General features: G+C 36.6%; 1 protein-coding gene and 1 long non-coding RNA gene across 2 annotated transcripts in view; both read left to right on the top strand.

Moving 5' to 3' along the window:
• The window catches only part of LOC309501238, a 235852-nt gene that overhangs the window by 155633 nt on the left and 52899 nt on the right, over positions 1 to 27320 (top strand). The gene's annotated exons all lie outside the window — the stretch shown is intronic.
• lingo3b (leucine rich repeat and Ig domain containing 3b) overlaps positions 10036 to 27320 on the top strand; it is a 62447-nt gene continuing 45162 nt past the window's right edge. The window contains exon 1 of the mRNA XM_082173037.1: positions 10036 to 10360. The gene's annotated coding sequence lies outside the window, so the exon portion shown is untranslated. The remainder of the gene's footprint in view (positions 10361 to 27320) is intronic.

Below are 27320 nucleotides of genomic sequence, written 5' to 3'. Positions count from 1 at the left end.
AGAAAGTTTGGACCAGAAAGTTTGAAGAAGTTTAAAGTAGTTTGTAGTTTGTAGCTTAAAGTTGAAACTTTTTATCAGCTGTTCAGCCTCGCAGCGGGTGCGATCGCTCTTCAGCTTTCTGCTTCGGAGCCCAGCACTTCGATGCCGTGTTACAAGACGAGCGAGCTCTCTACGGGACCTCTCCAATCTGGTGTGGTCGACTTCTCTCTCTCTCTCTCTCTCTCTCTCTCTCTCTAGGTGCACCGTGAGAGCGCTGAAAGGCTGTTTTCACGGCTGGTAAGATCGCCAGCGAGAGAGACCGCGCACGACAGGTGCACATTCCTGTCTGTGTTCGCTGCAACCGTTGCCCTGCGTGCTTCAGCTCCAGTGAGAGCAGTCCCTGAAAGAGCTTACACGGGTAGAGCACGTCTTTTTAAAGATGTCACTCTACCTGTGTGTTTCTGGATGCGGTCGTTACCTGGGATCACGGGATGCTCACGAGCGCTGTATCGCGTGTCTGTGCAGTGAACACACTGAGGCAGCGTTCGGGGATGAGTCATGTGGGAAGATGACCATCTCAGAGCTACGGTCGAGACTCTCGTTCCTGCAAAGAGGCGGAGTCCCTGCGCCGTGATCTGAAGGGTGACTTCAGGCGGTAGTGCGGTGAGCTGACCTGGTTCCACGACCCGCCGACGGGTCCGTTGCGGCACAAAGTTCTTGGAGAACTTGGGGATCATGACCACCCTCGTGCAGGACCTTCAGTGCCTTGGCCTGATGGACCTTGAGGATCACGGTGAGCACACTTCCTTCTGGGAACCAATCCCCAAGGAACCCTCATCCCTCCCACGCTCTGCATCCAGTAGAACCGCCGACGAAACGTGCTGGACGATCCACGAGGTGTGTACCAGTCGTTTCCTTCGGCGCTCCCGATGATGAGCAGATGTCGTTCGCTGCATCGGAGGGTCAGTCTTCTCTGCGGATGAAGATTCGGGTGTGACAGCAGTGCCCGAGTCGGACCCGGAGATGATGGCCATGCTTTCCCAGGCCGCCAACAGGATCGGTCTGGTGTGGAACCCTCCACCGTGTCCTGAACCCTCGAGGCTGGACGATTGTTATCTCGGGGTGGCGCGCTCTGGTTCTCAGCAACCCACCCCGGTGCCTTTCTCCCCGGAGGTGCATGAGGAGCTGACGGGGGTGTGGACGGCACCTCTCACTGCCAGAAACCGTCCCGGTGGCTCCTCCTCCCTCACCACCCTTGATGACGGGGCGGCTAAGGGTTACACGCGTGTCCCACCAGTCCCACCTAACTCCACTTGGTGCGGAGAACCGTGTCTCCCTTCCCGGGCCTGTGAGTACTCGTCGGACTTAACCGGCAAGGATTACGAGGCCTGTGGGGAAACCGCCTCTGCCATACAGGCTAAGGCACAGAAGGTCCTGCACGAGGGTGGTCATGATCCCCAAGTTCTCCAAGAACTTCGTGCCGCGAAGGTGACCGCGCGGTCGGTGGGTCGTGCGATGTCCACTATGGTGGTCCAGGAACGTAATCTCTGGCTGTGTCCCAGACCGGCCTCTTCGGCGATGCGGTCGGGACTTCGCCCAGCAGCTCTCGGCTGTACAAAAGCAGACTGGACAAAAATAATTTTTTGTGGTTTTGTTAAGAGATTTCACCCTATTTATTATCATCACAGTAAATACAGCTACATTTTGTTTGTATCTTTTTTTAAATAATTTTGTTATAATTTCTTGCTTTAAAGTCACCATGAAATCAAAAATGACGTTTCTTTTTTATTTACTGGAATATTGCAGTTTATTCTGAATGATTAATCAGTGCACATAATCATTATTGTGTTAAATTCATGGTAATCTTGAAACAGAAGAAGTTCCTCTTACAGCATCTTTACTCTTCTCTGATGATGAGGGCGGGGCTATAACCTGTCACTCACATGAGATCCACCAATAGCAAACCACAACCATCCAATCAATTCCCCACAGACACAATCAAGCCCCGCCCACATTTGTTCTTGTTTGAGAAGCGTTTCACTCAGATATATGATATATTTAGGAAGTAAAGACTAGCACAGCTTCATTTTCATGATGCCTTTAAGCAGCTTAACCAGCTTTCTCAGTTGTGGACTTTCACTCTGCCAAGTTATTTCCCAAAAAAAGCCTACATGAAACATTTAAAGAGTTAATTGACGAGCGGGTGGCATTTATCTGGCTCTCAGCACATTGCTCAGCTCAGTGAAGCGGGCTGTTGTTAGGGCACATTTTATAGCTCAGAACGGGAACTCGGCCAAGGATTCTGGGAACAGAGCTGAATGCCAAGCGTAATGAAGACGTGGATAAATGCCGGAGAGAACTGAGAGTGGCTCTGGCTGACGGTGTGTTTGATAACGGATCGTTGTGTTCACATGTAGAAGAGGAAAGAGACGAGTTCAACATGACAGTCCCTCTCTGGATCTTTACACTGGGACGTTTCATTTTCATGCCATAGATATTAAAATGGCAACAATTATCTTAACACAGATGTACCATATAATCCATTTCATTTGTATTCTTCTGTGTCGCTACTGCCAACAGATTCAGCAGATACTTATGAAAACATTAAAAAAATCTGGCAAATATCAGTCAGCTTTCAGTCTTTCCGTATCGCTTGATATGATTTCAAATAATAATAATAATTCATTTTATTTGTGGGCGCCTTTCAAGACACTCAAGGACACCTTACATTAATAAAATACATAATTAAACAGAGGAAAAACAACAACAACAACAACACAATAAACAATAATACAAAAAATCAATACCCAATAACATAACTAAAATCAATCAGGATAGGCTAATCTAAAAAAAAAAGAAGAGTTTTAAGATGTGATTTAAAAAATTGTTAGACTAAGACTATTACGTAGATCTTGAGGTAAAGTATTCCAAATCGTCGGAGCAATACAACTAAAGGCTCTACTTCCCATGGAAGTCAAACGCACAGATGGTACAACAAGAGTCACAGAAGCAGAAGACCTGAGGGATCGGGTAGGGTACATGCACATGAAGACGTTCACTCAGATATGAAGGTGCTAGATTATGAAGAGTAAAAAGTTAAATCTTGAATTGAATACGATATCTGATTGGAAGCCAATGAAGGTGCCCTAAAACTGGAGTGATATACTCATTCAACGGTGTTCGTGTAATGATCCGAGCTGCTGAATTCTGAACCATCTGAAGTTTATGAATAGGTTTCTGTGAAACACCACTGATCAGAGAGTTACAGTAGTCAGTTCGAGAGGTAACTAATGCATGCACGAGGACAGCAGTGCCATTAACAGAGAGAGCAGTCGAAGACGATTCATATTTCGCAGATAGTAATATGCGGGCCGTATAATATTGTGTACATTTGCCTCGAAAGACAGAGTACTGCCAAGGATGACACCCAGACTCTTGACCTGAGAAGAAGGAAAGATAACAGAGTTGTCGATAGTAAGTGTAAAACTTCCACAATTACGCAGTTTTGATTTAGTACCTACTAATAAAATATCAGTCTTCGCACTGTTAACTTTGAGAAAATTGCATGTAAACCATGATTTAATTTCAGAAAGACAAACCAAAAGAGAGGAAGATGGTAATACTGGGCTTTGAAGATAAATAGAGCTGGGTGTCATCAGCGTAGCAGTGAAAATTTATATTAAATTGACGTAAAATCTGTCCTAGAGGCAGTAAATACACAATAAACAGAAGCGGGCCCAAGACTGAGCCTTGAGGTACACCACTGGTTATCTGAGATATCCACGATTTAAAAGATTTCATCTGAACGAACTGAGTCCGACCAGATAAATATGATATAAACCAATCAATCAATTTCATCATCCCAGCTAACAAAAATATGCTCTAGAAACGTTTTTGCCAACATTCCCATTAAAACGTTATTTCTAAACGTTCTCTGAACATTGAAAACATCCATTTTTTAAATGTTTTAAAAATGTTTTTTTCTTGGTAATGCAAACGTTAAGGGAACATTTCATTTGATCATTCCTCAAACATTGTTTGAATGTTGCTTTTAAATGTTCTCTGAACATTCCGAAACTAGTTACATTTAAAAAAAATGCTCACATGTTGAGAACATTATTAAAGACGAGATACTGGCTCTGGTGAGTTTTATTATTATTTAATATTAACACTAATTGTTTGGGATTTTTAGATAATTGCAAGTCCCCCTGTGGTGTAAATCCAGCTTTTAATGTTGTTTATGTGTCTATGTGGTGTTTTTAATGCGCTTTAAGACAAAGCATGTGTAAATTCATAAGTCGACAGCATTGCTGAGTATTTCCTCCTTAAAACTGCAGTGAACCAAAGACAGTCTCAAACACACGCTTTGAAATCGCTGGTGTTTCTGACGTCACAAACTACCTTGTAACCAATCAGATCAACGTGTGATCGTCAACCAGTGGATCTCTGAGCTGAGTGAGTGAGTGGAGGCGGGGTGAATTTGCATATTCATAGAACCGTGCATACTAAATGAGGCAAGGGTGTCGAGTTACATTCAAGATATTTTAAGACATGAATTTGTTTTTCAAGGAAAAAACGTTTAAATATGTAATTTTGGTGATCAAAGGTGAGTTTTAAGGGAGAAAATGATTGACTACAGGGGGACTTTAAGGTTTAATTGGAGAAAAATAAAAGAGCTTCTGCATTTAATGCATGTCATGTGCAAAATAGTTTTATGAAGAGTAGAAGGTATAGTGGAGATGGAAATAAGATGGAAATGGAGATTAAAGTTATAGTCTCAATTCTTGATCTGATCGAACCGACACACATTAACTCACGGTTTGTGGTTTGCAAGTTAATGCTAATAATTAAATTAAATCATGAAACCATCAAATTGAAATAAATTATATGTAAATACATACAATCAAAATAAAATATTTACTAAAAAAAATATTATTTGTTGACCTGCATGTCATCTGATCATTAACCAACATCAGAGAACCATGAACATGCAAATGTATTGATCAATTATTGAAATATTAACTTAAAATCTCAGTAGATATTTTAGCTCAAAGGGAAACAGTTGGATTATACATCATTCATCAAGATGCATGAATATGGTAATACGCTAAAAAATATCCTAAGCAGTACTTTTGTGTTTTTTCCAGGAAAAAAATATCTAAATATGCTTAGCATTAGATGAAAAGTGATGTGCAAAATGTAGTTATTTGGTTAAGATTTAGTATGATTGTGGTTGACAATGGAGCTGAAAAGCAGCTTGAAATTGAAAACATCCTGTAGTTTCAATTATTGAAATTATTGTGATGAGAAACAACAGGAGATCACATCCAAACCTCGTTCAGCCCAAGCCTTACCGTGATGCATCAACACTTGCTCTGGTGTTTCAGCATCTTCAGCTTCGACTGATTCAGGAAGGGTTCACCAGCTCAGCGGATGCAAGAAATCAAGAACAGTCTCTGTTTATCGTCCTCGAGGCGTTTGGGTCAGTGACTTACTCTCTCAGACTCACTGTACACTCAGAACATATTCATTTCACTCGCATATAACACTTACATTCATGTGCATTTCACTGTTTTAACTTAAACTAACAACTTAATGTCATGCATATTTGTCAATCATGCATAAATGAAATGCATAGTTTATTATGAACTATTTGTATCTATTTGATTTGATTTATATTCAAAATGCATTTATATTCAAATTGCTTAGAATCAGTTCAATTGTGAACATGGTTAAAATATGGCTAGCCGTGGAACAAGCCATTCTCAATTTATTGATCATTTTAAAATTATTGGATTTATTGATAATAAACAAACGTGGATATTCTGTATTGAAATGTGCTTTTAAATGTGATGCATATTTGTCATCCATGCATACATGAAATGCATAGTTTATTATGAACTATTTGTATCTATGTGATTTGATTTACATAATATATTCAAAATGCATTTATTCAAATTGCTTAGAATCATGAACATGGTTAAAATATGGCTTGCCATTTTTTTATTGATAATAATCAAACATGGATATTCTGTTTTTAAATGTGCTTTTAAATGTGATGTGATTTGTCATCCACACATCCACATCCATGACCTGAATGTGTTTTAATGGCACAATAATCGGGTTAATTTATCATATAAGTAAATATTGCTTGTTCGCAGCTAGCCATGTTTTAAACATCTTCATATTTTTTTTTAACTGAATAAATTTAATTGTTTTCACAATGAACAGATTTATTTGAATGAATTTACTTTGAAAAAATTATTATTTAAATAAAATCAAATAGATGAAAAATAGTTAATATCAAACTATGCAATATTTTTTCTTTTTCTTTTTTTAGTTCTGTATGTCTGACAAATATGCATCACATTAAGTTTATTAGTTAGTTTGTTAAAACTAATACATTTTTAACATGCAATTACATTTTTCATGCATTTTCTGTAAAGCTGCTTTGAAACGATGTGTATTGTTAAAAGCACTAAATAAATGCGAATTAAATTGAATTGAATTGTACATTTAGGCAATTATTTTGTGCACGTGTGTATCCACCATTTCCAAGTGTCAAATCCCGGCTTCCCTAATGATGGCCAATATGTTTCCCATAATTCCTCAGCCTCCAGCCCTGGATTACGGTTAAACCGGGCTTCATGTGTGTCAGGAGAACGGATCCTGAGATGGGATTTTCTGGAGATGCTGAAGCGCACGGATAAAAGCAGAGCTGGATGGGGAAGTCAATAGTGTGTGTTGTTATTGTGTGTCAGGACTGAGAGAAGCTTCAGTGTGACTGTGACCTATATTTACTGCTCGAGTGCATCTCGACACACGGATGAGAAACAAACGCATCTGGTTAACCGTCGGCTTCATGCATGACTGAAACTAGGGAAGCTCATTTCCAGCACATAAGGGGAAAAATCATGCTCTGTACTGTACATCATCATTATGACATACTCATGTGAGATTATGACATACTAAGTCATAATTGTGAGATGAAAAGTCAAATTATTGCTTTTCAAAATTGACAAAAAGTCAAAATTATGACCTACTAAGTCAAAATGATGACCTGCTAAGTCAAAATTATGACTATAAAAGGATAACTATAAGATAAAAGTCAAAATTATGACTTAAAATGTCAAAATAACGTTGAAATTAAGACAAAGTTAAAATAATGACAAAAATGTAGTCAAAATTGACACACTAAGTCAAAATTATGACTTAAAATGTCAAAATAACGTTGAAATTAAGACTAAGTTAAAATAATGACAAAAGTTTTGTCAAAATTGACACACTAAGTCAAAATTATGACTTAAAAGTCAAAATTATTATGTTGAATTTATGACAGTCAAAAATATGACATACTAAGTCAAAATTATGACTATAAAAGGCATAATTATAAGATAAAAGTCAAAATTATGACTTAAAATGTCAAAATTAGGTTGAAATTAAGAGTCGAAATTTACATACTAAGTCAAAAGTATGACTTTAAAAGTCATAATTATGAGATAAGTCAAAACTAGATAAAAAGTTTAAGTTGACGTCAAAATTAAGTAGAAATTATGACAAAGTCATTATTATGACATACTAAGTCGAAATTAAGACTTTAATAGTCAGTTATGAGATAAAAAGTTGAAATTATGACTTAAAAAGTCAAAACTATGACATACTAAGTTGAAAATTAAACTTAAGTCAAAACTGACATACTAATAATGACATAATAATGACATAAAAAGTCACACTACTGTCTATGACTGTCATTTTGACTTTTTAATCTCATAATTTCAATTTAGTAGTGATAATTCTGACTTTTTATGTCACAAGTATAACTTTTACGGTCATAATTGCAACTTAGTATGTCATAATGTCAACTTTCAAAGTCATAATTATGACTTTTCATTTTATAAGCATCCATTTCCATCTGATTATTGTCTTACCAGAGCATGATTTATTTGTCTTTTGGCTTTCGTAGTGAAATGCACATTACATCAAGCTTTTTAAAAAATCAATTGCACTTCTAGATCCTCAGTCATGCACTCTGTAAACGCGTGGATGAAACGGTAGTTGCACGGATGATAAATGACGTGCAGAATAACGAGATCGGTAATCGGCTCATTCTTTCCCTCAGTGGAACAACAGTTTACTCAATCTGCACAAACCCGACTGAGTTGTTTGTCTGTGTGACGGAGAGATCACTGGCTTAATGTCGTCATTCATTTACTTCATAAAGCCTCCTGGAAAATGAAGATGTTTAACTTGAGTTATCGGAGACGAGCCTCTAGAATAAATCATCCAACATGATCATTATTGTCATCGTTTCCTCGGCCTTGTGTTGCTCCCAAACTGAGCTCACGTCCTCCCACTGAACACACAGTCTAGTTTTATTATACTTTTATGGTGTTTTTATAATTGTTTGAGCTTAACAGCCTCACTATCTTCATTTATTCATTTGCAAAGACTTGACTGTTGATTCTAGCTCAACACCGTATCATTCAAGCTACTGGTTTTAATATTCAGTGAAAGTCCCCTATAACTGTACTTATATAGCATTAATAATAATTAATTGAACTCAATAGTCATATAGAGCCTCATTTGAACTCTTGCATGAACTTCATTAGTTTGAACAGCATCTTTTGCTTCAGACTCTTGTGATGCTAGTCTGAAAACAGTGAACGCTGAAGCCTTTTCTGTTCTCTTGCCTTTTGAAATGATTTGAATGTGTAGATTTACAGAGAAGGCCTGCAGTGCAGAAACACACACACACACACACACACACACACACACACACACACACACACACACACACACACACACACACACACACACACACAGAGAGAGAGAGCAAGCTTTATGGCCGCTGAAGTGAAATCCAATTACAATGTTAACGCAGCGAGAGTCGAGACACTGAGGCAGACGGTGTGTGTGAGACTCGTTCAGTGTTGCGGTTTCACACACACAGATCCTGAGACGTGCCGTCACACACACACACACACACACACACACACACACACACACACACACACACACACACACACACACACACACACACACACACACACACACACACACACACACACCTTCTCCTGTAGAGTAGCACAAACACTTCTCCAGCACATGGACGGCCTTAACACATGCATTTATGTGCATGATGGGGAACATTTTAAAGCCAGCGTGAAAAAGCATTTGCAACAAGCCAAGCATGTGGAGAGTTTATAATAAAGCATCTCTACGTGAGATAATACAGTGTCACTGAGTTCAATTCAACGACTTCATTTGATATTTTGAAGTGGATTGTGCTTGAAGGAGAAGTTGCCCAGTGGTGAAGCTTCTTTTCTAATATTTGCTAAAGTTAATCAGGCAGGACATCTGGAGATTCTGGCGGTTTTGTGCCAGTTATGGCTGATTTATGGGGACATCATGGAAGACATTGTGGTTTGCTTCCGGCATGGATCTGGTTTACTCTGTTTTTTTCTTCTCTTCTACTCTCTCTCTCTCTCTCTCTCTCTCTCTCTCTCTCTCTCTCTCTCTCTCTCTCTATATATATATATACTGCGTTAGACTAAACTGGGAAGGGTCACCACACTCATACTGTTGTTCTATTGATTAACTGCTTCTATTGCTCTCATCATTTGTAAGTCGCTTTGGATAAAAGCGTCTGCTAAATGATATGTAAATGTACTTTTGGCAAGCAGCTTTTGGGCCAATCTCTCTCAGCCGAAGCTCAACCAGATTGGGCCCAGAATCAAACTGCTATGGGTTATGGTCCTCCATAAGCAACCACCCAGAATAACATAGAAATCTTTATATTAATTATATTAGGAACATATTAAATCTTTATGACATGCAATGCATTTTTTTTTGTCAAGCTACTTTGAAAGGAAATGTTTTGTAAAAAATTAAATAAAAATAAATAATAATAATAATGCGATAGGCCTACGTGAACTGAATAGAACGTAATTGAATTATCACGAGCCCTTAGCGACGCTGCGTTTCTCCTCCAGTGCTGCACTTGTGAGACGAACCCTGAGTGTGTGTGTGTGTGTGTGTGTGTCAGCATCAGCGAAACCTAAGCAGCAGATAGACAGCGCCAGAGACAGAGACAGTGTGTGTTCCGTCTCTCACACACACAAACACACGAGCACGAGCGCGAGCGCGCGCTGACACACTCTGGAAGAGCATCTCTGATCGTGCGCGTGAAGGAACAGGGTTTTATGTGGTCCGCGTTTCTGATGCCAGACGTAAACACTCACTCACTCACACACACACACACTCGGGCTTGAGGAGGACACGTATGGACTCGGTCGTGTGACTTATGGACAGACATGAATGAGGAGGTGAAGGCGAGCAGGAGCCGAGGAGACACACAGATGAGGACACAGCCAAGACCTGGGTGAGTAAACTTCACACACACACACACACACACACACGCACACACGCACGGGTGAACCCTGAAGCCGAGATACCTGTGGAGCGCGTGGGTGAAAACACTGAGGTTATGCAACATTATCTGAGGCTTTTCTGTGCATGAGTGTGTGTGTCGCTTTCATCCTGGATGCTGAGGAAACACTGGAAGTTTTGTTTGGATGGAGTGAGCCGACTCTCATCCAGCCTGTGTGATGTTGTTCAGTCGTGTATTATGGCTTTCTCTATTTTAAAGCACTATATTGCTGAGGGATTGAGCTCCAGAGAGTCATGTTCAAGACTCAAACGCACGCCTCGAGACAGAAGGTTGTCGCCCGGAACGCATTTCATGACCAGGTTGCACTGACTCAAAATTCATTTTCTCGCAAACTCGTGTGCAAGTCTATGCATTGATGTCAACAAATAACGTGGGCCTCATTTATGCAAAGAATTAATATTAATTAATAAATATATATAAAGATAAAAAGCCGAACCATATGGAAATTATTCTCGTAGTAGTGTGTGTTAGTATTAATATGTCTTGTAAACATTTATCGTTTCTGCTTTGGGGATTTTTACTTCAGTATGTGTATATTCATAATTTAATCAAATATTTATACATTTAGTTTCCAGCTTAAAGGAATATGGAACAGCAACTTGTAAGTCCATTTCCTCCAGTGTAATCATGTGAGTGATTATTAAAACAGTAATCAGTCATAAGGAACTCACACTGATTTTTACTGTAAATCGGCTTTGAAGCTATTTTTATTGTATAATGTTCTGTATAAATGAAGCTGGATGGAGAGGAAAATGAGTAATGGCACAATATGGAGGCACTTTCTTTTCTCACATGACATTTCACTTATATTTCTCTGTTCCTCCTTCATGCTTTCAGTAATTTAATGCTGTCTTCAAATGCTATCGGAATTATCGTAAATATGAGTTTCCTAGTGGGAAATTGGACATGCGGAGAGGAGAAGTTTCTCCTCAACAACTACATCGCCTTGCCTTGCCGTTAAAGTCGTGCATATGAGTAACCATTTGAAGCATTTTGTATGTTTTATACACAGCAAACATAACTTTATTTAATTTAGTGCTGCACGATATTGGAAATGCAATATGCCTATTTAGTTTTTCTGCGATTATATATTGCGATATTAAAACAATTTCAACAGATGACTTGAACTGCTCTATTTGGAAAGAATTAATAATCCTAGAATGATTGGGGTGATTTTGTAAGGGGAGTGAATCTGCGTTTAAAATAATGAACAAATTACATTACAATAGAACAAAGATACAAATGAAATAAACAGTGCTTTGTGTTTTTCAAGTAAGTCTTACTGTATTCAGGTACAGAAATTGAATAATCAAATGTAAAATAACATAGTCTTCGCTGTCTAAATTAAATATAATTAATCTTTGTTAAAGCTACAAATGTGATTTTCTCTTTGTATTTTGTTGTTTGATTAAGCGGCAGGAATATTAGGCTGCTGTCACTTTAAGAGTAAATGCACGGATCCAATATAATGATACGTATTCATTTTTTTCTCTAAATTTTTTGCGTTCACGATTGCCATAAGCGACTGTGTTTACGAGGACACTCGCAGAGACGGGCATTTTGACATAATTATGTGTGTGTGTGTGTGTGTGTGTGTGTGTGTGTCCGTTCGAGCACAAATAGAGAAGGAAAAGGGATTCTGTGTTTGTGAATTTAGTTCTCTTTCATCTTCTTGCGCTCGATTGGTTTAAAATTGCTTGAATGTTTAATCTAACAGCACCTAAAACACATGCAAACGATAAACTTTCATTCTGTTCTGGTTAAACTTTCCAATTAATCCAAGAATCCCGCGCATTGGTGCCTGGTCCCTACGGATAAACTACAATCCCTATATTTGACGTCATCAGCCCTACTTTATTTGACCGAAATTCCAGAATTATCAGCAAACTGACTAATACTATACAGATTGACTAATACTATACAGATTGACTAATACTATACACATTGGTCGTTTATGTTTATGAATGGGTCGCTACATTTTATTAAAAAAACGTTGGATGTCGATTAAATATTTTAAATGCATTTTGGCTTAAATGAGATTTCCCCAAGAAATAAGTGAGAATAATTCTCCAAGATTCCAATTTTTTCCCGACGACAAAGCACTCGTAATCATGACTTCAGAAGTGGGAAGTGGGAGATTTCCGACAGCATGTGACGTACACAGTGTTGATCTATTCAGTCTCAGTTCTTGTCATATTTATCTTGTACTGTTGCTACACTTTTTTAGCCACTGTCTGTGTCCCTTGGAGAAAACAACCCCAAATGAAAGTAATTATGAGTTACACGAGACGCCCGAGACGAACATTTTATTGCTCTGAGACTTGTGTTTCAAATTTGGCAGATGTTAGTTAGATTCAATTAGATATCAACTTTGTCTCAGATGCCAAAAGAATTCCTCTGGCGAAATAAAAACCGGCACAAATGAGTCAGTATTTGTCAGTCAGTAAGAGTATAGTGTGACTTGTAAAAGCTGGGATTATTGAGCTTTGTGATGGCGAGCTTCGTTTGAGCCATTGTTGAGAAGATCTTAAACTCTAGACGACTCATATTTTTATAGAGTCAGAAAAAAAATCTGATATGCAAGCAAAGCGAGTCTCTATATAACAGTCAGGGATTGACTTCGTGAAGGGAACGTGCACTAGTTAAGGAACATAGCCGTTGATATCTGGCAGAAAACAATGTGAGATAAGAGTGTGTGTGTGTGTGCACAGCGTGTTATCTGCCTCTCTCCAGTTCGCAAGTCCAGGCCATTATAACAGAAAGTGTTTCTGACAGGCGCGTTACCGTGTTGCCCAGGGCCATGAGGGTTTCACACAGGCTACAATCCCAATCCGCCAACCAGAGCATGAGAAACACAGAGCATGGAGAGATGGAGAGAGAGAGAGAGAGAAATCAAGCTGTAATGTACATAGCGTACATGTTAGCGTCATTCTGTTTGCCGTGTCCATTTGAAGGTGAATCAGACAGGAGGAACGTTATCACACTGGCCATCATCCAGTGTCTGCGGTAATCAAGCAAAGGACTCCAACAGAAGCAAAGAAATAGTCTTGATTATGGCTGAATTAGCTGCTCCTCCGGGATGACAATTATGATTAAAACCAGTGATTTGGAATAAATGCATTGTTTGTGCTGATTAGCAGAGGATGATTTTGCTTCCTTTTGATTACGTGCTCATTTGCATACGTAAGGCGTACATTGAATTTGAAATGAGCAGCATTAAATGCGTGGTGTTATCTAAGACTAGCGTCACTGTTAGTGTTGCTCATACTCGGCGGACAAACAAACCACTAACCCTGAACCACCCCAGCAAGCAATCGCCGTCATTTCAGCGTCTCGGTTAACTATAGACCCGATATAGACCAGCTCTGAGTAACACACTTCTAGCCAAAATAACCTTGAATTTGGTTACATGTCGTGTTTGCCAAAATAACTTGCGAGATATATGATATTCCATCATGTAAGCAAAGTAAACAGTGATTGGTTTCATGTCTTCACTCATTTCTTTATCTAATTGAGGACTAGTTTATTCTTGGGCGATGGTTTTTAGACTATAACATTTTCACTGACAGCCCAAATTTAGCCTTGTTTTAGCCTAGACGTCTGGGCTGTGTTTGGACGGCTATTAGACGTCTTTTAAATGCAAAACTGAGTTTGAATGATGATGAATGATTCTTCAAATAGGAGAAAAAAACACACAGATGCACATTAAATTCTAAATTAAACGTAAGTTGTTGTTGATAGACTTTTCCTCCCTGTTGTGATGTACAGTATATCCGAGTGAAACGCTTCTCAAACAAGAATAAATGTGGGCGGGGCTTGATTTTGTCTGTGAGGAATTTATTGGATGGTTGTGGTTTGCTATTGGTGGATCTCATGTGAGTGACAGGTTATAGCCCCGCCCACATCATCACAGAAGAGAAGAGATGCTGCAAGAGAGAGGGGAAGGACACATGAATTTAAAACAATGATTTGCGGTAGGGATGCACCGATATTAACATTTTGGCCGATACCGATAATAACCGATAATTCTTTATATTTGAAAGCCGATAAATGATATATTGGCCGATAAATCTAAATCCAATTTTTATATAATTTTTGAGAGCCTGATTGCAAAAACAAAAGTCTCACAATTAAAATCCATTTCCCAATCACACAGTTATAATGTTCACATTATAATTTCATGTCACCGATATGACGGCACATTTTGCTCTTGACTATATTTTCCTTTTTGAAGTGATTCCAATCATATTTCAAGCAATTCAAATCCATCATGTTGAACAGTGCACATCTGAAGTGTCTCAAGTGTTGAAGGAAATAATCCATTATTTATTTGCTTTAATATCTCAGCCAAATTGAATTATCGGGCCGATAACGATAACATTAAAAATGCACACATGTCGGCCGATACCGATATGGTGGCCGATATATATCGCGCATCCCTAATTTGCACGGATAAATCATTTAGAATATATACTGCAATATTCCATAAAAATAAGAGTGGTTAATTTTGATTTCATGACCTTTCACATGTTTAATGTTGTGCATTACTGATTGGGCGGAAAGGCAGGGTCCCTGTATCCTCACCGGTTTGTCATCAGCGGTGATGAACGATCCCAAACTAGCGCTGCCATCTGTTTTTTCCTATTTGATTTTGTAGAATGAAGTAACGAGAAACGGAACAGGTTTGACGGAGAAACAAAGAAGCGAGAGGAAATGTGTTGTTTGGAAGTTTCCTCTTTCATTAGTGGAGTGGATCCACATAATTAAGACTCACAATAGTGTTTTTATTTGGCTCGTTCCTTAAATGCTCCCAGAGGGAAGTTTTATTGCTCAACGGTTGCTCTTTGAAAGATCAAGGAACTTAATGGAGTTCTTAGTTAAGTATTCAGTTAATATTCCTCAAATAAAACGGATACAATTGACTCATCATGCGGTAAGAGTATATAGAGCTATAGCATGAGTGTGGAGCAGCTCAGATCATTTGACCTTGAGAGAAACGTTTGAGATCGTATTGATGGCTTTTTATTGCAGTCTTTGGTTTCCTGGAGAATCTGAGCACAGTTTGAGATGTTGTTGAGATTTTGTGAGAACATGTTGAGATCTCTTGAATATGGATGCGTACTCTAACTTTTTTGTCAGCCCTTTGATTTTTTTTTTTTTTTTATAACTAGAAATTATAATTTTGTAAATAATTTATCAACACATTTACATGGTAAACATATAAGATACTTATTTATTTTAGTAATTGTTTTTAGGGACCAAGCACCGAATTGTATTCGTTAGTGTTCTTATTACTATTATTCTTACTCCTCCTTCATCTGCGTATGAGTCTATGGCAGCCCATAGAACTGTTTGCAGAAAAATTAAGAAATTTTGCACACTGATAGAGGAAAGTCTGAACAATAACCGCACCAATTTTGAAGTCTCTAACTCAATTCCTCTAGCGCCACCAACTGTCCAAAGTTGCATATGCATGTTTATGCTAATAACTTTTGAACCATTAAGGCTAGAAACTAAACTAAATTATTCTTTTTCCTCAAGATTCTTCAATTGCACCCCATGATGTCATTTTCCCCAATGAAAATGTTTCCGCCATTTAGATTTTTTTGTCCTACATGTTGAACGTACTTTCTAAAAGTTATTAAAAGCTTTTTGATAAACCAAACCGTTCTCGAATAACGTGCAAACAAATTTTGATGAAGAGCATGTCAAAATGGATGTAAGGCTATTTTCAGACCAGATTTGGTACATGTTATCACAAGCATGACCTGAGGATACTTGCAGTGTTTCTGCACAGCGCCACCTACTGGTCAGGAGAAATGAAAAATGGCTATTTTGGCTTATAACTTAGCTAATAGCTTTTAATGAGTTTTGCCTATTTAAATGAAAGTGGTCTTGATAAATTCCTTAAGTTACACAGAAAACAGTGATACCAATTATGCCATGTTTGTTTGACATTTTGAAAGCCTACTTTTAAAAGAAAGATGTCAAGAAACACATCAACAAATTTTATGCCAAGCTGATTTTGAGGCTGTAACTTTGCAGTGCTTTAGCATATGACTTTAGCATATGTCATTGTCACCTCACACTGACCTTGATAACAGCGCCACCTCTTGGTCAAAATTCATAAGCAATTAAATCATATTAGTGATTGCTTTTGTGATTTTACAGCCGTTTTGACAAAAATTATCTAAAAATGTCTTTAGTTACTCATTGTTGCAGTCGGTCTGATGCTTCCAGCCAAGCTTGCATAACTCATCATGCTTTTTTTTTGTGCTTAGTCTCATTTATTTATGTTAATTGTGCTTTTTTTATTTTTTTTATTTAAATAATTTCATACACTCACAAGCCCGTGGTCTAGAAGAAGCAACTGAGATACTAAAGAGATTGCATTTATGATATTATTATTATATATATTATTTTTGGATCTGTCATAGTTCTGAATCACATCAGCTATTTATTTACTGGATGAAATGTGACTTATTTATTTATTTACTTATTTTATGTAGAAACTGCATGTAAAGCAGTGTGATTCTGTGTCAGCAGTGTTGAACAGTGTGCGGCTCCTCTGACACCCTCATCTCATTACAATTCATACCAGAATAAAAGAACAGACATGTAGAATTATGAGATATCTATTATAAGACAAAGACTGTCTGCTAGACACCATATCTGTCTGATGAGACAAAGAGAGACCGGCTTTATGAATCATAAGTCATACTGAAAAAATCTGGCTAATAGACCATAAGATGAGTATTAGCAGGGTTAAGTTAAAGATGCACTCAGTCAGTCATATTGTTCTTGTTAAAAAAGTCACATGATCAGCTGAATATTACACTATATCTGGCACTTTTTACTCACAGGATAAACTAATCATAATCAAATTGCTTCATGTAAATTCCATTTTTTAAAAGACATTATTACATTTATTCAGCAAGGATGCATTAAATTGATCAAAAGTGGCAGTAAAGACATTTATAATGTTACAACAGGTTTCTGTTTCAAATACCGGTAAATGCTGTTATTTTGAACTGAAAAATAAAATGAATCACGTTTTCCACAAAAATCTGAACTGTTATAAAAAATAATAATTGAGCATCAAATTGAGTATTAGAATAATTTGTGAAGGATCATGTGACACTGAAGACTGGAGTAATGATGCTGAAAATTCAGCTTTGATCACAGGAATAAATTACACTTTACTATATATTCACATAGAAAACAGTTATTTTACATTGCAATAATATTTCACAGTTTTTATCAGATAAATGCAGCCCTGGTGAGCAGAAGAAACATTAAATAAATCTCCTTGCTTTAAAGGAAAATTTTTTCCCGCTTGCTGAACATAGCAGACATGAATGATGAGCAAAGAGAAAGACAGATTTATTACTGAAGGCTAAATTGAATTGAAATCATATCATATCCGTGTGCCCTAAAGCTTATTGTGGCAATAACTTAATTAAAGAGATGGATACGCATGTCTGTTTAACAAGTAAAGTCCAACAGGTTTCTTGCTCAATCTGTTCAACTCTAAGACAAATATAAACTGACCTTGTGGGTGAAACTGCAATCATCGTTCATCTCTTCTGGACATCTGCACTTGTTCATGAGATAATTACATTAGTGATTTGTTTAAGTGCTGAGGAAGATTCACACAAGAGTCCTTGTGTTGCTCTGAGGTGATTATGACGCTGGTGTGAAGGTTAAACCGTGAGATCTGGTTTGGATCAGAGAGAGTCTGTCTTCATGAGTTCAATGCACTCGTTTGGAAATACAGAACTGAATCGAGAATGCTTTTTAAATTCCAGTACGATTCCTGAATTTAAATTTGGTTTGATTTGAGGTAGCAAACAGGAGTCAAAATTGCAATGTAAGGAAACATTATTCAAATGAATTAAAATTCAAATATATTCATGTAACCAAATTTTTTACTAGAAAAGCAAATAGATGGATGCATTAATAGATGGATGGATGGATGCATAAATAGATGGATGGATGGATGCATATATGGATGGATGGATGGATGCATAAATAGATGGATGGATGGATGGATACTTAAATGGATGGATGGATGCATAAATAGATGGATGGATGGATGCATATATGGATGGATGGATGCATATATGGATGGATGGATGCATATATGGATGGATGGATGCATAAATAGATGGATGGATGGATGCATATATGGATGGATGGATGCATATATGGATGGATGGATGCATATATGGATGGATGGATGCATAAATGGATGGACTGATGGATGGATGCATCAATAGATGGATGGATGGATGCATATATGGATGGATGGATGGATGCATATATGGATGGATGGATGGATGCATATATGGATGGATGGATGGATGCATACATGGATGGATGGATGGATGGATGAATGGATGGATGGATAAATAGATGGATGGATGGATGGATGGATGGATGGATGCATAAATAGATGGATGGATGGATGGATGCATATTGGGATGGATGGATGGATGGATGGATGGATAAGTAGATGGATGCATAGATGGATGGATGCATAAATGAGATATATATATATATATATATATATATATATATATATATATATATATATATATATATATATATATATATATATATATATATATATATAGATAGATAGATCTTCTGCACAGTGGTGTTCACACCAGCATTTTAATGTCTGACCATCAGCTTCGAGGTTTGTGTTGCTGATGTAGTAAAAGCTCCTCCTGAAGCTCTTCATTCTCCTCTGATCTTCATCCTAAACTCTCCTGAAGTTCCGCTTCTCCATCTGGAACCCAGAGCTTCTGATTCAGATCAAACAAGCATCAATGCGTCTCAGAATCCAACGCTTTTGTCCGGCGCTCCACCGTTAAATCATTCCCTCCACAATTATTACGTCTTTTTAAAGATGCTTTTGACAGAACACGCACTTCTTGAAGTTTCTTCGCATATTTTTGGAGATTCTGTGTGATTTTAGACACTGTTACATAAAATATCAGTGTTTTTTATAGTTCTGAAACAGATGTGAGTCGTAAATGACCCTCTTTCTATGCCTGGCCATAAATCTCAGACTGTCATGTGGCTCTTATCAATATTGCATTTTAATGAATGATTTCCAGATGAAACGAGCAGCTGAGCAGAGCTCGATCCATGCGGAGGAAATTACAGACCCGTGTTCATGTTATGGGTTCAGTCCGGGGCTTATGTCTGCAAGATTTATTAAATTGATGAAAGTTTGATTACCCACCTAAAATAGCTCGGCTGGTATTAGAATGGCTGGTATTTTGGCCTCATATATATTTGGAAAATGACTTTCCATCCTTTCAGGAAACTACCGAAAATGAAAGCAGACTTTGTGTTGTGAAAAACGATTGTTTTGATAGTAAATATGACGGATGTTATTTATTTATGTTAAAATAAATGACTGTTACTGTATTTTCTGATTATATAAGTCATAGTACTGCGACTTACAAAGTGACTCATATAATGCGACTAATGTTAATGTTTTGTTTTAAATAAACTTGTTTAGGCTTGACCTTTATAATAAATTAATGGCCGACTTTTTTTCTCAACAATGCAATTTTGGCCTAAATTTATTTTAAACGTCTATATTTTATTTCAGTTAACATTTATTTTTAATTTTTATTCAGAACAGAATTGAGAAAGCTTTTTAAATTCCAGTACGATTCCTGAATTTAAAGGAATCTGAGTTGCAATGTAAGGAAAAAGAAATAAAAAGAATTAAAATTAGAAATAAATTCATATAACTAATTTTTTGACTAGAAAAACAAAGTTTGTCAAGAGAAACTTGAAGGATGGATGGATGGACGGACGGATGGACGTTCAGTACACATGTGATCTAACCACTCAGAGTTCTCCTAAACCGCAGTAAAAGTTTCATCCAAAACCCTTTTCACAAACCGGCTGACACACACTTTTACTGAGGAACAGAGAGAAGTCTTAAGCTAAGAGAAAGGGGGCGGAGTTGACCTCGTTGCTATGGATGATGTCATCAAGCTTACTAACTATTCCCTCCGTGATTGGCTGATGGGGGAGGGGTCTCTGTCAGTGATTAAACAGAGAAATATTGTAGAACGAGGGATCATGTTGCCATATTCAGATAAAGAGAGTGAATGACCTTCAGATGACCGTATGACAGCAGTGTTTCTCCTGGAAACCGTTTCACACACACAGGAAAACAGAGTCTCGCTCAGCGTTCGTCTGTATGATGGAGCGGCGCCAGGCGTGTTTCATTACACACAACACTCCTGTTGCCATAGCGATTCTCTGTATGACACCTCGCCGGCGTCTTTGATGAATCTCTGTCAAAGCGGCTCAAAATCACTCAAGATTATACCACTCACAACAGCGTGTGCAACACACACACACACACACACACACACACACACACACACACACACACACACACACACACACACACACACACACACACACACACACACACACACACACACACACACACTAACCATACACACACACACTAACCATACCCCCAAACCTGCCCATCACACACACACACACACACACACACACACACACACACACACACACACACACACACACACACACACACACACACACACACACACACACACACTAACCATACCCCTAAACCTGCCCATCACACACACACACACACACACACACACACACACACACACACACACACACACACACACACACACACACACTAACCATACCCCTAAACCTGCCCATCACACACACACACACACACACACACACACACACACACACACACACACACACACACACACCACACACACACCACACACACACCACACACCACACACACACACACACACACACACACACACACACACACACACACCACACACACACACACACACACACACACACACACACACACACACACACACACACACACACACACACACACACACACACACACACACACACACGCACGTCTCTGAGACATTCAGTGACAAATTTCAGAGTCCTTCAGAAACATTGGTGACAGAATGCTTCACACACACTGTGAGTGACAGAGATTAATGAGTCAAACAATAAATCCACATCTCCGTCTGCGTTCACTCGCACAACTGCAGTTTATCACGATCAAGAAGAGGAAGAGACAGCAACATGAATCGTTGTTCACCAAAGCTGCATTTATTTGATCAAAAATACAGTAAAAAATTTTTATATTATTGCAATTTAAAAATTTAAAAGTTTTCTATGTGAATATCCAGTAAAGTGTAATTTATTCCTGTGATCAAAGCTGAATTTTCAGCATCATTACTCCAGTCTTCAGTGTCACATGATCCTTCACAAATCATTCTAATATGATGATTTGATGCTCAGTTATTATAAATGATTATTGATAATCAATTTTTTGCTGCTTAATATTTTCGTGGAAACAGTGACACATTTGATTTGTCAGGATTCTTTGATGAATAGAAAGTTCTATAGAACAGCGTTTATTTGAAATATAATCTTTTGTAACATTATAAATGTCTTTACAGCCACTTTCATCCTTGTTGAATAAAACATTATTATTATTTTTAATCTTACTTACCAATCTTTTAAATTATATATATATATATATATTTTATATATATTTTAATTTTTCTTTTGCAAGTTTTTGCACACAGGGTTAGAACGGGTTAAAGAAAAATTCCCTGACGGAATTAAGTAAAATCTACTTAACTAAGTTAGATAAAATGAACAAAGATTAACTTTAGCCAGTTAAAGTCTGTTTTAGTTTGCAAAATAAAGTTTACTTTACAGCAATATTCTGTTTCAAGTACATTTTACTCAAACAATATAACACTGAATTAAGCCATGCTTTTCTTACAACATCTGATTAAATCATACAGTGCATATTGTGTAGACATATCAACATATCTAAATAATAATAGTAACAAGGAATTTTAAACAGCATCTTAAATATTAAAGGGCTGATTAATTATGATTTCATTTTTCTAGCTTTAGTTAGTGTGTAATGTTGCTGTTTGATCATAAACAACATCTGCAAAGTTACAACACTCAAAGTTCAAAGCAAAGGGAGATATTTGCTTTTAAAGAAATCACTTTTTAAGGACTACAACAAACGGCTGGTAGGAACTACAATGAGCTTCTTCACGGGTTAGTGACATCACAAACCCTAAAATTTACATAAACCCCGCCCCCGAATATGCTAATCAATGACTAGAAGATAACTACACATCAGCTTCATAACTTCAACTAACCATTCAGAAATGTCCTGTTGCTTCTACATGTTGTCACTTCTTCTTGAGTCTCTCCATCATTGTCTGACTCCGGTTTGAACATAAAAGGCTAAACGTTTTTGAAATTTTCAGTGCATGTGTGTGTGAGAGTGCAAACTGTTGAAGCTCCGCCCCCTGTGCCGGGAGCAGCAGCTCATTTGCATTTAAAGGGACAGACACAAAAACGGTGCGTTTTTGCTCACCCTCAAAAAGTGACGATTTTAACATGCTATATAAAAATATCTGTGGGGTATTTTGAGCTAAAACTTCACACACACACTCTGGGGACATCAGAGGCTGATTTTACATCTTGTGTAAAGGGCATTAACCACCCCTTTAAAAAGAGAATCTTAAAGCACAACATGAAGACAGTCGGTATAGTTCGACACCTGCAGAAACAGAGTTAGATCTCATTCAGTGACGTTCAGATGGTTTATATAACTTGCTGTAAAGTGTGTGAATATGACTTGTTGAACAATGACACATGTGTATCATCCTCCCACAGACACACACTCGCACTCTTCACCTGTGTCTCATCTTCCTCAGAGACACTTACAGACTCTCGGGTTTAAAATAGCTCTCTGAACACACTCCATGATCATAATTTTGAGTGAAAAACCACTGAATTATTTATTGTGAGCCATGAAGGGGACAAAGACACCGAATCAGAGCCGGGGTTTGAGTCGCATCATAAATTCATGACTCTGGGAAAGGAAAGAGTGACACATTAAAGACAGAGAAGATCTTGATGAACCTTCAAGTCCAAACATTCACACAGATGCAACACGCTCTCGTAAAGTCACCATGAAATAAAAATCAACTTTAAAATCGAAATATTGCAGTTTATTCTAAATTATTTATCATTACTGTTTTAAAGGGGTTGTTCACCCAAAAATGTAAAACTCTGTCAGTAATTACTCTCCCTCATGTTGTTCCAACCCCGCAAGACTCTCGTTCATCTTCCGAACACAAATGAAGATATTTCTGATGAAATCTGAGAGCTGTCTCACTCCTCCATAGGCTTCTCTGTTACTGAAACTTGCCGGCCCAGAAAGTTAGTAAAGACAATGTTTAAAATAGTCCAAGTGACTACAGTGGCTCAACTTTAAGTGACGAGAATACTTTTAGTGCGCAAAAACAAACAAAAATAACGACTTTATTCAACTATTCATGTTATGACAGAACGGAGGCTCACTATTGGCCAGCATCACACACATGACCAGCGTCGGCCAATAGTGAGCCTCCGTTCTGACATTAAAAGTTTCTGTTTTCTGTTAGAACGGTGTCGTGTTAGCGGCTGCTAAGTTAATAACTAATGATCTTTACAACGGAAGTGAATCAATCAAAACTAACTTTATCTGGACAATAACTTTATTCTAGATCTGCTGTAAAGCCTAAACACTCTCTGTTACTGTAATCTCCTATTATCACTGTAAAGCTGCTGTGAAACAATATATATTGTTAAAGAGCTGTATAAATGAAGGTGACGACTTGACTTGACTGATGATGTGAGCGGGGCAACCTGTCACTCACATGAGATCAGCCAATAGCAAACCACAATCAACCAATCAGTTCCTCACAGACACAATCAAGCCCCGCCCACATTTGTTCTTGTTTGAGAAGCGTTTAATTTCCATGTCGTTACAAGCCTGTATTGCTTTCTTTCTCTAGTCCGTCTCATTTGTCTCAAATGGCGATGTTTATCAGGATGTTCACGGCACGCTGCTTTTTTCCATACAACAACAGATGTTTTGTTAGAAGAAAAAAACACAATTTCAGTCTACATCAAAATGTCATGTTTAATTCGTAGCTACTTTCTGTTTCATTGTAATTATTAGTGAATTTTACTAGGAATTTCTGAGTGAAAATAGTTTCAGAGAACACTATCAGCCATGTTTGGAATAATTAAAATCTATTTAAAAAAATGTTTTAACTTTTTTCATCATCATATTAGAATGATTTGTGAAGGATCATGTGACACTGAAGACTGGTGTAATGATGCTGAAAATTCAGCTTTGATCACAGGAATAAATTACACTTTACTGTATATTCACATAGAAAACAGCTGATTTACATTACAATAATATTTCACAATTTTTACTGTATTTTTGAATGCAGCCTTGGTGAACAGAAGAGACTTCTTTCAAAAACATTATTTTTTCCAAACTTTTGACCAGAAGTGTAAATCCAACACCAAAAGTTTTTTTTTTTTTTTGAGAGAGCAAGTGCATTGAATCCATTCAGAGATATTGTGTGTTCAGATGTGAGTTGATTCAGAAATGAGAATCTGAGTGTGAGTCCTTTGACTAGTTTAATGCACTGTCGAGCACATGATGCAGCTCAATTGTGTTTTAGAAACGAACGATTCATCCATGCAGAAGTCTCTCTCTCTCTCTCTCTCTCTCTCTCTCTCTCTCTCACACACACACACACGCACACACGCACGCGCACACACACACACACACACACACACACACAGTTTGTCTTGTAATCCTGTCGTTTCTCTCAGGAGAGCCTGTATTTCGCTCTCTGACAGATGTGCTCTTGACTGGCGAGACGCAAGGCTTTTCTTGTCGTGTGTAAATGCGTCTCTGCTCGTGTCTGAAGCGTAATCAGTTCGTTAGGCCTGTCGCTATTGATTAATCATCTGATCGCAGTTATTCAAGATAACTCCATAATTGTGCAGTTTACATTTTAATCACATTTTGCCATTTCTGCCACTAAGATACTCAAAGGCCTTCCTTCATACAAAATGAAAGTTTGTGGGTTTGATTCTTTTATTATATTATATTATATTATATTATATTATATTATATTATATTATATTATATTATATTATATTATATTATATCATATTATATTATATTATATCATATTATATATTACAATATTATTTATTATATTATAATATTATGTGAATAATAATTGTCAAATGCATTAAAGCCGATCATAGGCCTATTTTTATTATATTATATTATATTATATTATATTATATCATATTATATTATATTATATTATATTATATTATATTATATTATATCATATTATATATTACAATATTATTTATTATATTATAATATTATGTGAATAATAATTGTCAAATGCATTAAAGTCGATCATAGGCCTATTTTTATTATATTATATTATATTATATTATATTATATTATATTATATTATATTATATTATTTGAATAATATTTTTTACAACATTAAAGTAAATCATGGGCCTTTTTTATTTTATGATATTATATTATTTTTTATTCATTATATTATATTAAATTATATTATATTATATCATGTTAATTATATTATTATATGAATAAGAACTTGCACAGCATTAAAGTAAATCATGGGCCTATTTTTTATTAATATATTATATTATATTATATTATATTACATTAATTATTATATTATAATATTATGTGAATAAAAATTGTCAGATGCATTAAAGTAGATCATAGGCCTATTTTTATTATATTATATTATATTATATTATATTATATGAATAATATTTTTTACAACATTAAAGTAAATCATGGGCCTTTTTTATTTTATGATATTATATTATTTTTTATTCATTATATTATATTATATTATATTATATTATATTGTATTATATTGTATTATATTATATTATATTATATTATATTATATTATATTATATTATATTATATTATATTATATTATATTATATCATGTTAATTATATTATTATATGAATAAGAATTTGCACAGCATTAAAGTAAATCATGGGCCTATTTTGTATTAATATATTATATTATATTATATTATATTACATTAATTATTATATTATAATATTATGTGAATAAAAATGGTCAGATGCATTAAAGTAGATCATAGGCCTATTTTTATTATATTATATTATATTATATTATATTATATTTATTATATTATTTGAATAATAATTTTTACAACATTAAAGTAAATCATGGGCCTTTTTTCTTTTATGATATTGTATGATATTATTTTATATTCATTATTATATTATATTATATCATGTTATATTATATTATTATATGAATAAGAATTTGCACAGCATTAAAGTAAATCATATATTATATTATATTATATTATATTATATTATATTAAAGTGAATCACATGGGCACATTATCATTTGTATTATTATATTACATACGATTCCAAGTAAAACAAAAGTGTATTAGGCTTATACTGTAAGTGACATGAACAAAACAGAATCCAAACGTTAATTGTGATTATTAGTGTGACGATTACTCATACGCACAATATCCCGGATCACGACAGACCTGACGTCTCTATTACACTCAAGAGCCTCCAAGCTATTTACTCAAACTCTCTTTATTAAAAGTGTCGGCACGTTTAATTATTTATGTGTGTTTATTCAAAGCAATAGCTCTGGGATTCCCTGCGTCTTCTGTTAGATTTGCTCTGATGAAGAAGCGTATGAATTATTATAATGCATAAACCTTGAATAATAGAACAAAGCGAGCGCTCGCATGACAGCATCTGTTTCACTCCTCCAGAGGCAGAACAAGTTTCATCTCGACTTCAACTCCGAGTGTGTGACGAGACACACGACACACACACACACACACACACACACACACACACACACACAC

Source organism: Leuciscus leuciscus (genome assembly GCF_965113295.1).
Source record: "Leuciscus leuciscus genome assembly, chromosome: 6".
Lineage (NCBI taxonomy): Eukaryota > Metazoa > Chordata > Actinopteri > Cypriniformes > Leuciscidae > Leuciscus > Leuciscus leuciscus.
This window is presented reverse-complemented; position numbering and strand designations above follow the sequence as displayed.